General features: G+C 46.8%; 1 pseudogene; it reads right to left on the minus strand.

The window, feature by feature from the left end:
* Positions 1 to 1740: 1740 nt before the first annotated feature.
* LOC142159406 (uncharacterized) lies at positions 1741 to 9776 on the minus strand (annotated as a pseudogene).
* Between the last annotated feature and the right edge of the window lie 4339 nt (positions 9777 to 14115).

Below are 14115 nucleotides of genomic sequence, written 5' to 3' on the forward strand. Positions count from 1 at the left end.
TAAGTGGTTAGCCCTTCTGCCTTACAGCACTGGGGTAATGAGTTCTCCTTATCTGTGAGGAGTTTGTATGTTCTTTTCGTGTTTGCGTGGGTTCCCTCCGGGTGCTCTGGTTTCCACCCACACTCCAAAAACATACTAGTAGGTTAATTGGCTGCTAACAAATTTACCCTAGTCTCTCTTTGTCTGTCGGTGTGTTAGGGAATTTAGACTGTAAGCTCCAATGGGGCAGGGACTGATGTGAGTGAGTTCTCTGTACAGCGCTGCGGAATCAGTGGCACTATATAAATAATGATGATGATGATGGATAAGTGGAATAGCCTCCCATCAGAGGTGGTAGAGGATAATACAGTAGAGCAATGTAAACATGCTTGGGATAGATATAAGGATATCCTTATAAAGAACTAAGGATCAAATAGGGTTGGGATGGAGGTCACCATAGGTTATAATATGGGCAGACTAGATGGGCCAAGTGGTTCTTATCTGCCGTCAAATTCTATGTTCCTTCTTTCAAAAACTGATAAGTCAGTTTGTTCTGTATGATCCTTGGTATGAAAAGTTAATTAAACCAATCTTTCTATTGTTCTTGCATAGATTTATACATATTATTTAGGTTGCTTCTAAGACATCTTTTTTTTTTCCAAACCTTTCCCTTCCCTTTATGAGGTTTCCCACCTCTGACCCCTCTCTGGTTCTCCTTACAGTGAGCTGTGGTGTCACTCGCTGGTAATACTACGTGTGCAGAACATGTACTTATCCCCCAGACATTGAGTTGCTGGTTTCTGTCAGTGTCCACAGTCTGTTGTCCTTATTCACCATTATAGGCTCTGGGTGACCTCACGGATCAGCCTCTCCTCCAGCTGATATTCACACTACAAGGGGGAAAGTATCTCGCTGCGCATTGGAAAACTGCTGGTTTATGAACGTATGAAAGGACGTTCTGATAGAAAACCGCTGGGCGATCACTATGTTCAGTGGCGCCGTATTACAAACTGCTGTCTCAGCATTTCGCCATAGTAAGAATACACAGCGTTAGGTGTACCGAGCAGCGGTTTCATAAACCAACGGCAGAAACGGCAGCTGTGTCTCCATTCAGAACATAAGAGGAGGAACCATTGACATAAGTATTATGGGGCAAGAATTATTTATTGATTAAGGGGACAAACTTGGTTTATAATTAACTTATGAGGGCAAAATTAATAAATTAAAGGGGCAATATTACTTAACTTCTAAATTGGACATTAATTCATTCTGCAGGGTCAGCACTTATTATTTCATGATGGGGCACAATTTATACTGCATACTTGGGTGCAAGTGCATGCTGGCACTTGTAGTGCCACAATGTGAAATATAAATTGTGCCCCCATTATTAAATAATAAGTGTTGTCCTGTCATAATTAATTATTGTTCCCTTTATAATTTAATTATACTTTTGCCCTTTACGTTAATTATAAATTAATTTTGCCACAATAAGCTAACAGTAAACAAATTGTGCCCCCATAATCATTAAATGATGCATAAGTCAATGTTGCCTCGTCTTATGGTATAGATGGCGAGATAGCGCAGGCAGCGCGCAGTTTGAGCTCTCTCACCTGTCAGAACCAGCCTTTTTCTGGCGATGTTGACTAAACCGCCGGCCGGTTAGGTGAGTTGAAACCGCCAGAAATCACCAGCGATTTGCATTTGGACCCAGCGATGTGCAGTGCTTTAAAAAAACAAAAAACACAGCTTGATACATTTTCTGCAAAGTAATAAAAATCATCTCTGTATAGTACAACAGTTATCTGACATATCTTCAGTTCTGCTAAACTTTTACATATCAAATTACATGTATATTTTTTTATATGTGGTTATTATGTACATATCTTAACTGGTCCTTACAATTCATTACAAGTCCTGTAACATGTCAGTGTGTCCGATCCCAGTGGGATGTCTACGTCTCGCACGTGTGATGCCACCGATGTTTACTGAGAGCCGACTGGTAACGAAATGTCTTTTCACGCGTTGTGCACTTGAAGGGTCTCTCCCCCGTATGAATCCGCTGGTGGACCACCAGGTTAGATTGCTGGCTGAACTGTTTCCCACATTCTGCGCAGGTATACGGCCGCTCGCCTGTGTGTATTCTGCGATGGATGGTCAGCTTGGACATTTTGATAAAACACTTGCCACACTCCGTGCACATGTTCGGCCTATCTGCTGTGTGTGTCTTCCTGTGCTCCACTAGATGGGACCATTGGATGAAGGTCTTGTCACATTGGGAGCACTTGAAGGGCCGCTCTCCAGTGTGCGTCCTCAGGTGAACAACAAGCTTTGGCTTTTCCAGGAAGCACTTGTTGCACTCACTGCAAATATACTGCTTATCTGGAGGCAAGAGAGCTCCTAAATACTGACTCAGTGGAGACCAAGGAAGGCAAGTGTCCTTACCTTCCTCCATGACATCTGGAACGTTCACAAAATTGGCTGTAGGTGGCACCAGGGACAGAAGCCTAAACTCCGTATTGTCCGTTAGAGCACTGGAACGGGTGGTTCGAAGGTGACGCTGGCAACTCATCCTGGGATGTTTTCTTGTACATATCTGTCGTTTTAAGGTTGTGGGTCGTGGACTTTCAGATGGAGTTTAAGATTAGATTGCTGGCTGAAGGCTTTATTGCACAGAGAGCACTTGTAAGGCTTTTCTCCTGTGTGCGTTCTTTGGTGGACTATAAGAGCGTAGTGATAACTAAAGCTCTTCTCACAGTCGTTGCATTTAAAGGGCCTCTCTCGGTGTGAGTCCGCTGGTGAACCACAAGGTTAGACTGTTGGCTGAAGCTTTTGTCGCACTCCGTGCATTTGTACGGCTTCTCACCGGTGTGAATGTGGAGGTGGACAATGAGTTTGGACATTTTGATAAACCTCTTCTCGCACTCCGTGCGCTGGTACGGCCTGTCCCCGCTGTGAGTTCTCTGATGCTCCACCAGATTGGACGGGTAATGGAACGTCTTATCACACTGGTTGCACTTTTGTGGCTTCTCCCCGCTGTGAATCCTCAAATGCTCCGTTAGATGCAACCTCTTGGTGAAGCTCTATCCACACTCCGTACATTTGAAAGGTTTTTCCCCGGTGTGCGTCCTGTGATGTTCCTTCAGCTTTGATTGTTGGTTGTAGCTCTTCTCACACATTGTGCACTTGAACGGTCTTTCTTCTATATGACATTTCTTGTGTACGACCAGCTGAGACCTCTTCATGAAACTCTTCCCGCATTCGAAGCACTCAAAGGGCCTCTCACCGCTGTGTGTTCTCTGATGCAGAGAGAGGACTGAGAGGTTACTGAAGGTTTTATCGCAGTTATTACACTTGAACATTCGTCCTGTGGGCTGAACGGGCTGCGGGACAATCAAAGGAACCTGATGCTTCACCGCCTCACTTATGTGTTGATTCTGAACCTTCTCCTGATCATGGTTCTGCTTGTGTGCCGCAAGGTGAGACCAGTTGCCAAACACCTGCTTCCATGGGAGAACTCTCCTACTCCATGGTGGTCTCCTATGGTCACATGGGACATCTCCGTTCATCAGACATTCCGGACAGCTGTAAGAAATGTTGTGGAAGGTTTGATCCGTTCCGTCTCCCTCTTTCCATGTCATCTTCTCTGCGCTGCCGTGTGGCTCAGTCTCTGAAATGACAATTCGGAAATTTAAGACGCCACCTCCATGTCTCACCTTAAAAAATACGGCATCATAACCCTCTTCTATTACACAGCCCAACAAATAAACATTTTTTGTTTAGTTGCTAAGGATATTTGAAGAGATTTAGGGTATTTTGTGGTTGCTGAATTCAAAAATGAAAGTAGTTTTTTTTTATTAATGTATAGGAAACCGAGCCATAACACATGTATATGGGAATCTACCAGAACATTGGGGTACCAGTTATCTCAAAAACTAGAGCCAATCTAGCAAAATCTATGTCCTATTCGGAATCAGCACCACAAAGTTACCCCAAAATCACTATTACTGTTGGCAATAAAATGAGAGTTAACCAGTGTTCTCAAGGAGAAAAGAAAACGGTCTAAAGACAATCTGAGTTCTGCTGAAATAGTATGAATACAAAAACACTTGTTATTTCCCTAAATTACAAGACACCCGTCTAAAATTGTGCAAGTTTATTAAGTATTGAGATGTGCAATAAATGGTCTCTTACCCAATTGGGCTGCAGTATAATGTACAATACACGTGTCATCTCCGGTAAAGAGCCTTAGTGTGGGAGAGGCCCAGCCATACTGGTATCCTGCAGAAAATGTGATACTTTTATTTTATTCTACACGTTATGATATAAACAATACAGAAGTTGCTCAATCAAATTATAGGCTCATAGCAGCTTGAAAGGGTGAGTTATCCTGAAAGGAACAAATACAGAGAAAATCCCCCAGCACACTGCTATAGCCAGCAAAGGAGCTGCCATTTCTACTTGTACATAAGAATGGAGAAGTCTCAGTTGCACACATTTGCAAATGTATGGAAAGCCACCTTTGTTATGATTATTATCATTTTTTTGTTAGGCGCCACAAGGTTTCTGCAGCGCCGTACATAGTACAAACAGTAGACCATACAGGGTTAAACAGTACAGAATAATAAACAAAGTATCAATGCTTCAGAAACTCCGGGCAGATATATGGAGTAAGGACGGAGCAGAAGAACAGGTATGGAGACAGGAGGGGAGAGGGGCCCTGCTCAAACGAGCTTACATCCTAAGGGAGGGTGGACAAATCAGACACGAGAGGGAGCTGGTGATGCCAGGGGAGAGAGGGGAGAGCGAGCAGAGTAGATAAGGGGTTAAGTGGATGGTTGGTAGGCTTTAAGGAACAGGTGAGTTTTGAGTGCTCGTTTGAAGGAGCAGAGACTGGGTGAGAGACCGATGGAGCGAGGGAGGTCATTGCAGTGCAGAGGGGCAGCTCGGGAGAAGTCTTGTATTCTGGAGTGGGAAGAGGTAATCAGAGTGGAGGAGAGGCGACGGTCATTAGCAGAGCGCAGGGAGCGGGCAGGAGTGTGAATGGTGAGGAGGTTAGAGATATAAGGGGCAGTAGACTGGGAGAGAGCCCTGTAAGTGGTAATAAGGAGTTTGAAGAGGATTCTGTAGGGGATGGGGAGCCAGTGTGAGGCAAGGCAGAGGAGGAGCAGTGTGAGAGGAAGATGAGTCTAGCAGCTGCATTAAGTACAGAGCGGAGGAGGGCGAGATGAGAGAGGGGGAGGTCAGTGAGGAGAAGGTTGCAGTAGTCGAGGCGGAAAATTAGTGCGTGGATGATAGTTTTGGTGGCGTCTTGTGAGAGGAAAGGTCGGATGCGGGCGATGTTGCGCTGTTGGAATCGACAGGCTTGGGCAAGGGATTGGACATGGGGGGCAAAAGAGAGAGAGGAGTCGAGGGTGACACCCAGGCAGCGAAGTTGGGTGACAGAGGAGATGATTGTGTTATTAACAACGATAGAGAGGTTGTGGTGGGATGGGAGTCTGGGGGGAGCAAAGACAATGAATTCAGTTTTAGAGATGGTAATTTTGAGAAAGTGCGAGGACATCCAGGAGGAGATGGCTGAGAGGCAGTCAGATACACAACAGAGGAGGGAGGAAGAGAGATCAGGGGAAGAGATGTAGAGTTGAATGTCGTCAGCATAAAGGTGATACTGAAGACCAAAGGAGGAGATAAGTGCACCGAGGGAGGAAGTGTAGAGCAAAAAGAGTAGGGGGCCGAGGACAGAGCCCTGGGGGACTCCTACCGGGAGAGGGGAGGGGGTGGAGGTACAGACAGAGAAGGTGCGGTTAGCGAGGTAGGAGCAGAACCAGGCGTGAACAGAACCGGAGAGGCCGAGAGAGAGGAGAGTTTGCAGCAGGAGGGGGTGGTCCACTGTCAAAGGCCGCGGAGAGGTCAAGGAGGATGAGTAAGGAGAAGTGACCCTTGGATTTGGCTGATAGGAGGTCGTAGGTAACTTTGGCCAGGGCAGTTTCAGTAGAGTGGAGGGGGCGGTATTCAGATTGGAAAGGGTCAAGGAGGGAATTGTCCGAGAGATATCTGGTGAAGCGACAGCAGACTATCCGCTCAAGAAGTTTGGAGGCGAAGGGGAGAAGTGAGATGGGGCGATAGTTGGCAACAGGTGGGGTCAAGATTGGTTTTTTTGAGGATAGGAGAGATAAGAGCGTGTTTAAATGAGGAATGTACTACACTGGAGGAGAGTGATAGGTTAAAAAGGTGATATAACACAGCGAGTAAAACACACCTCACTGTATGGTGGTGGCGGAGGAGAGATACAGCGATGACCAGGGAGGGGATTAGTGCTTCTTACTGGATAGGGGGGTTACATTAAACTTGTTACAATCTAGTTAATTAATTAGATTCCTTCTGCCTCTGTATTTGTAAATGATACAATACAATGACAGGACTTTATAGCATTGTTATGTAAGTCAGTACAAGCCATTGTCCTCTGTTATCAGCCAGGCTTATAAAGACCATCTTGCATTGTCGTTTCCTAAGACTAAAAACAGAAATTGTGATGAGCATACAAAGGTTTCTCCACCATCAAACACTTCTCTAAATAGAAAACAAACAGATCTAGGAGGAGATCAAGTGGTTAAGAGATATACTAAAGAAGTTCTACACAAAGGTATTTCAGTGAACATGTGTAGACATGTAAATGCTTTGGGCACATACCTGTACCGTTATAATAACCAAAATGGCGCCTGTTTTCCAGAATGCTCGGAGGTTAAGCTCGCTATTATTGCGATTTCGCCACAGGGACCAAAATATAAATATAAACTGATCTCGAGCAGTGTGAAAGGAGAGAAAATGAGAGTATTTATGTCGTAGAATATAAATTACAGATATAGAAGTTAAATTATAAACATATTTTATTTCCTTGTTTCGTAGATAAAGAAATCAAAGGGAATAGAAACATCAAGACCTGTTCTGCCACAAACCAGTAGCACCTTTAAAAATACCTTAAAAATAATACTCTGCAGTACTCTGCGCTCTGATTGGTTTGGGCGCGCTCACTTCTCATGCGGATCTTTCTGACAGCTGTGTGTGTTAAAATTTTTGTACCTTTTTCTTGCAATAAAAATGTTGCTTGAACACTATGTGGTTTATTCTGGGTAATTCACAATTATAAGTTAATAAAGGTTAATATAGCTTAATTAGGTTATAAAGGTATAAGTGTATAAAGAGTAAGTATGAATACATTGCCTACATAGACGCAAAGAGTAATAACACACGTGCTTTGCACAAGTGTAATGGTCTGCAGCCAGACAGGTGCAATATACATCGATACAAAACACAGTGATGTGTGGATTCCGCACCACGTGGTGCTGGGATTGACATAAAAATTTACATACACACGCCCCCCAGGTCGAGGAAGTATCGGAGGATCGTCGTGGATCTGTCGGAAGTTTATGCACACTACACAGCGGAAACGAGATTGGAATGAAAATATTAAACGGTACGACCAACCAAATGAGGCGAGAATCGTCCATTTGGGCAGACTTTCGCCCATCGTGTCACTGCACACACTGACCCGACTTTTGAACGAGCGGTCGTATGTCGGCTGATTGAGCCGATTATTGGAAGAAAACAGTGAAGTGTGTACCCAGCTTTAGAGATCTAGCGGAAGCTCCAAGAGGTTGAACCAGCTTCTGCAGAGCCACAAACCCTCCTGTCACGTTTATCACAGGGGATTATTTAGAGACTTTAGTAAAGTGAGTCAGAGAATCAGCTGAAACATTTAGGACAATTTTTCGGGGGATCCATCAGACACGGAATAATCAGAGAACTTGTACGTGTTATTATGCTATGTAGAACACGGTCTTGGTGCACTATAATAGTACCCCAATGCCAACCACCATCCATCTGGTTCTACTTTATAATTTACATCTCCCCAATAATCACTGCACAATATCCACTCTATATATAATATCTTACCCTATCACAGCACATCCTGCACTCTATACCCAGTCCATTACCCAATCACAGCACAGCCTTCACTTTATACCCTGTCCCTTACCCAATCACAACATAGCCTCCACTCTATGCCCAGCTTGTTACCCAATCACAGCACAGACTTCATTCTATTCCCAGCTCGTTACCCAATCACAGCACAGCATCTGCTCTATACTCAGTTCCTTACCCAATGACAACACAACTTCCAGGTTCTCCTGCATGACCTGCTTGTAGAGATCTTTCTGCCACTCCTCTAGATGGCGTCATTGTCCTCTGAGAAATACACTGCCACCTCACCAAAGGACACTGGGACCTGGAATAGGCAACGTAAATGACAACAGATGGTGTATTGGGGACTGTAATAGAGGACAAGCTTGGATTAGCCATAGGAATTACCAGAAATATATATTTTAGATGTGTAACATATATTAGTTCCACTCAGCAGTGATCAGAATATCTATGTGACAGACACTGACAGAGGACACAGAAACCACCAGTCCCATCATACTGACACGAGCCGCGGCGGTACTCACAGCTTCCTGCCTGCCCCAGCGTTCCGGCCGTCACCATGATGACCGGGACGTCACTTCCCCTTCCTACCCGGCCGTCGCCAAGGCAATGGCCGGACGCCTGTCATATAGCGCTGCGTCCCGGCGGTGTTGGAAGCCGGGTGCATGCGCAAAAGAGGACACAGCCTGTGGGCTAATTAAAGGGGACTAGTTACAGGCATTAGCCTGCATCTGTGTGCACCTATCAGGGACTAGCCCTGATTGGTCTGGTGCTATGTTTCTCATTAGTCTGCAGGGGTGCATGTAAGTTTTGATTGGGCCAACTGTGTATGTAAGGCAATGAGGTCTGCTGCCTCATTGCCGGTTATAGCTTCTGCACTCCAGTCTGCTGACCTGCTTGTTCTCGTTCCTGTCTTCTGAATCGCTACAGATTTCCCGTGTATGACCCTTGACTTTGAATTGGACTTCGCTTGTGTATCCTGTGACCCAGATCTCTGGCCTGTGTACCGTTTCTGCTATCCTCTTGTGACCCCTGACCTCGGCTTGTTTACTGGTACTGTTGTCTGCTGCCGGCCCTTGACCTCTGCGTGGACCTCACTCCGCTTGCCTGGGTTCTCCCCAGCTGGTACACACTTCACGACCCTCTGTCAGTCTGCGGCCCAGTCTGTCCCCACCACCAGGGGCTCCAGTGAACACCTGATTGGCAGAGTAGATTCCGGGTTGTGTTGTGCCGGCTGGAGGGGTTCCTAACATTATAACCGGCCCACTGAGACGAGGTTGTGATGGATGGAAGCGGATCCACACCGTCTACGGCGCAAGCCTTAGCAGGCCATGTAGAGTCCATGTACCAGATGATGCAGGGATTGGCTGAGCGTATGTCTGTCCAGGAGGAACTTGCAAAGACCTCGCCATCCACTCTAGATCCCATCTGTGAACCCAAAATGAATTTACCGGACCGGTTCTCCGGAAATAGATCCCTGTTCCGGAATTTCAGGGAGAGCTGCAAGCTCTATTTTCGGTTGAGACCCCGCTCCTCCGGTTCAGAGCAGCAAAGAGTCGGGATTATCATTTCCCTTCTACAGGGTGACCCCCAGTCCTGGGCGTTTTCCTTGCCGCAGACCAGTCCTGCCATGCAGTCAGTAGACGCTTTCTTCGAGGCATTAGGTCTACTATATGATGACGTGGACCGTATGGCCTCCGCTGAAGCTCATCTACGGGCCTTGAAACAAGGTCGGCGCTCGGCAGAGGAATACTGCGCTGAATTTCGTAGATGGTCACCTGATAGTGGATGGAATGACCCTGCCTTACGTAGTCAGTTCCGCCTAGGTCTGTCGGAACAGATTAAAGACTCTTTGGTGCAATACCCGACTCCTACCTCATTGGAGGATCTGATGCACCTCGCCATCAAAATTGACAGAAGGATTAAGGAACGCAAATCTGAGAAGGAGGCATCTTCTCCTCCATCTGCCTTGATTCTGTTGTCACGGATGACGAGGAGCCTATGCAACTTGGAGCATATCGTCTCTCCCCTGAAAAGAGAGACAGGAGGCGATCACAAGGCTTATGTCTTTATTGTGGCACTAAGGGCCACTTCTCCCGTTCCTGCCCTAATAAGCCGGGAAAAGGACATGCCTAGGGAACGAGAGGAAGGTTCACCTAGGTCTGCAAATCGTTTCCTCAAAAAATGCTGTGTTAATCCCTGCACAACTCACGTCTAGTGCCGGCTCGGTGAACCTATCGGCCTTCATTGATAGTAGAGCTGCAGGCAACTTCCTTGACATCGAGTTTGCCTGCTCTGCTGGGATTCCGCGAAATAAACTCCAATCGGCAATTACGGTATGTGGCTTAGACGGTAGTCCATTGCCAGGCGGGAAGATTACCTGGGAGACCCCACCACTACAGTTGAACATTGGCGCTCTCCATTCAGAAACCATAGTCTTCCTCCTTATCGAATGTCCGTCAGTTCCCTTGATTCTGGGCCACCCCTGGCTATCCCGCCATAACCCTGTCATGGATTGGGTAAAAGGAGAAATTGTCCAGTGGAGCTCTCGTTGTACACAGTCTTGCTTGACACTACCTCTGCGTGTGATTCAGCCTATTCCGGAGCAGCTCCCTTCACAGTATCATGACTTCTGGGATGTTTTCTCCAAAAAGGATGCTGACACTCTACCACCACACCGGGATTTCGACTGTGCCATTGAGCTTAAATTACCCAAGGGACGCTTGTACTCTCTCTCTGGTCCAGAGATCAAATCCATGCAAGAATATATTGACGAAAACCTGGAGAAAGGCTTCATCAGGCCATCCAAGTCCCCAGTAGGAGCAGGGTGCTTCTTTGTATCCAAGAAGGATGGTGGACTTAGACCCTGTATCGATTACCGGGGCCTGAATCTTATTACGGTTAAAAACACCTATCCTCTTCCTCTCATCTCTGTACTTTTTGACCAATTAAGAGGGGCAACTATCTTTACAAAGATTGATCCTTGAAGTGCCTATAACCTCATACGTATTAGAGCAGGTGATGAGTGGAAGACGGCATTCCACACGCTCTCGGGCCACTACGAATATCTGGTCATGCCGTTTGGCCTTAGTAATGCCCCTGCAGTATTCCAGGATTTGATTAATGAGGTGTTACGTGAGTTTCTGGGACTCTTTGTTGTTGTCTACTTGGCCGACATCCTCATTTATTCAGAATCGTTGTCAGTGCACCAGGGTCATGTCAGACAAGTCCTACAGAAATTGCCGGAACATCATCTCTACGCTAAACTCGAGAAATGCGAGTTCGAAGTCCAGAAGGTATCCTTTCTAGGTTACATAATCTCCTCAGAAGGTTTCTCCATGGATCCAACCAAGGTCCAAGCAATCCTGGATTGGGTACAACCAAATAACCTCAAGGCGGTCCAGAGATTCTTGGGATTTGCCAGTCATTACAGGAGATTTATTGGAGGCTTTGCTGATATCGTGGCTCCTATCGTCACCTTGACCCGCAAGGGAAGTGATCCAGTTGCTTGGTCACCACAGGCAATAACTGCTTTCGAAACCCTGAAGAAAGCTTTTTTGTCTGCTCAAATCCTCAGACACCCGGATCCTAAGCTACCATTCATTCTTGAGGTAGATACCTCGGACGTCGGTGCTGGGGCCATCCTGTCACAAAAGGATACCCGGACCCGCTGCTTACATCCGTGTGCCTTTTTTTCCCGTCAGTTCTCTTCAGCAGAAACCAATTATGACGTGGGAAACCGAGAACTGTTGGCAATTAAATGGGCCTTTGAGGAATGGCGACATTGTTTGGAGGGCGCTGCACATCAGATCTCCGTTATAACAGATCATAAGAACCTACAGTATATACAGTCAGCCAAACGACTGAACCCCCGACAGGCTCGTTGGTCACTGTTCTTCACTCGGTTCAACTTTATAATCACCTACCGTCCTGGTGCTAAAAATGTCTAAGCAGACACCCTGTCCAGAAGTTTCCTGGCACATCATACTCCGATTACTAGTCCAGAACCTATTGTTCCCATGTCCGTGATTCATGCTGGGTTAACCCAAGACCTAAGCTGCACCCTACAAAGATTTCAGAAATTGGCTCCTGATAATACTCCAGTAGGATGCTTGTTTGTCCCAGTGCATCTTAGGAAGGCAGTCCTGGCGGAAGCACACAATAATCAGACCGCTGGACATCCTGGAGTCTTCAAAACGTTGGAAATTCTTTCACGTTCGGTATGGTGGCCCTTGTGATGTTTGTGCCAGAAACAAAATTCCCAGGACTCGTCCGGTAGGCCAGTTGGTTCCTTTGGCCATTCCTGCAAAACCATGGACGCACTTGTCCATGGACTTTATAGTGGATCTGCCATTTTCTTCAGGACACAATACCATTTGGGTCGTGGTAGACCGGTTTAGTAAGATGTCTCATTTTATTCCGTTACCCAGACTCCCTTCTGCTCGAAATTTGGCCGTCTTATTTATTCAGCACATTTTCCGGCTCCATGGACTTCCTACTGACATCGTCTCTGATCGGGGGTCTCAGTTCATAGCACTGTTTTGGAAATCCTTCTGTACCCTTCTCGGAATCAAGGTCAGTTTGTCATCCGCATATCACCCTCAATCAAAAGGGCAAACCACGAGACGGTGAAACCAGTCCTTGGAGAAGTTTTTACGTTGCTACACATCAGAGTTCCATGACAACTGGTCCTCCTTGTTACCCTGGGCGGAATTTGCCTACAATAATTCCTGTCACTCATCCACCAAAACCTCTCCGTTTTTTTGCAATTATAGTTTTCACCCCAGGTCCAACTCTTTATATTCACTCAAGTCCGTTGGTACCCAGGAAATCCGCTCCACTGCCAGGGATCTCAGAGTTATCTGGAAAAAGGTCCAGTCGTCATTAAGACAAGCCTCATTTGTGGCAAAAAAAAAATCGGACCGCCATCGCACCATCTGCTCCCTCAAGGTAGGCCAGAAAGTTTGGTTGTCTACAAAAAATATCAGGCTTAGACAGCCCTGCAAGAAGTCGGGCCCTAAGTTCATCGGGCCATTTTCTATCATCAAGCAGGTTAATTCTGTGGCGTTTAGGCTAAAAATTCCGAGCTCCTAAAAAATCCCCAACACATTTCATTGTTCGCTGTTGAAACCGGTACTATATCCTAGCCAAATTCAGTCTTCAAGTGTGCCTGGGGGAGATTCAAGCAAGCCACAGAGATATATTGTTCAGAAAATCCTGGATTCGAAAAAAGTGCAAGGACAGGTGCACTTCTTAGTACAAAGGAGGAATCGTGGGTTAGAAGAACGGTCTTGGATTCCGCGAAGACAACTCCATGCTCCTAAACAGTTGAAGGAGTTCTTCAAAAAATTTCCAAGGAAACCTGGATGTCGGGGTTCCTTAACCCCTCCTCAAGAAGGGGGGGTACTGTCACGAGCCGCGGCGGAGCTCACAGCCGCCGCGGCTCGCTTCCTGCCTGCCCCAGCGTCCCGGTCGTCATGGTGACGGCCGGGATGTTACTTCCCCTTCCTACCCGGCCGTCGCCAAGGCAACGGCCGGGCGCCGGTCATATAGCGCTGCGTCCCGGCGGTGTTGGAAGCCGGGCGCATGCGCAAAAGAGGACACAGCCTGTGGGCTAATTAAAGGGGACTAGTTACAAGCATTAGCCTGCATCTGTGTGCACCTATCAGGGACTAGCCCTGATTGGTCTGGTGCTATGTTTCTCATTAGTCTGCAGGGGTGCATGTAAGTTTTGATTGGGCCAACTGTGTATTTAAGGCAATGAGGTCTGCTGCCTCATTGCCGGTTATAGCTTCTGCACTCCAGTCTGCTGACCTGCTCTGTTCCCGTTCCTGTCTTCTGAATCGCTACTGATTTCCCGTGTATGACCCTTGGTTTTGAATTGGACTTCGCTTGTGTATCCTGTGATCCTGATCTCTGGCCTGTTTACCCTTTCTGCTATCCGCTTGTGACCCCTGACCGTGGCTTGTTTACTGGTACTGTTGTCTGCTGCCGGCCCTTGACCTCTGCGTGGACCTCACTCCGCTTGCCTGGGTTCTCCCCAGCCGGTACACACTTCACGACCCTCTGTCAGTCTGCGGCCCAGTCTGTCCCCACCATCAGGGGCTCCAGTGAACACCTGATTGGCAGAGTAGATTCCGGGTTGTGTTGTGCCGGCTG

Source organism: Mixophyes fleayi, chromosome 5, assembly GCF_038048845.1.
Source record: "Mixophyes fleayi isolate aMixFle1 chromosome 5, aMixFle1.hap1, whole genome shotgun sequence".
NCBI classification, from domain to species: Eukaryota; Metazoa; Chordata; class Amphibia; order Anura; family Limnodynastidae; genus Mixophyes; species Mixophyes fleayi.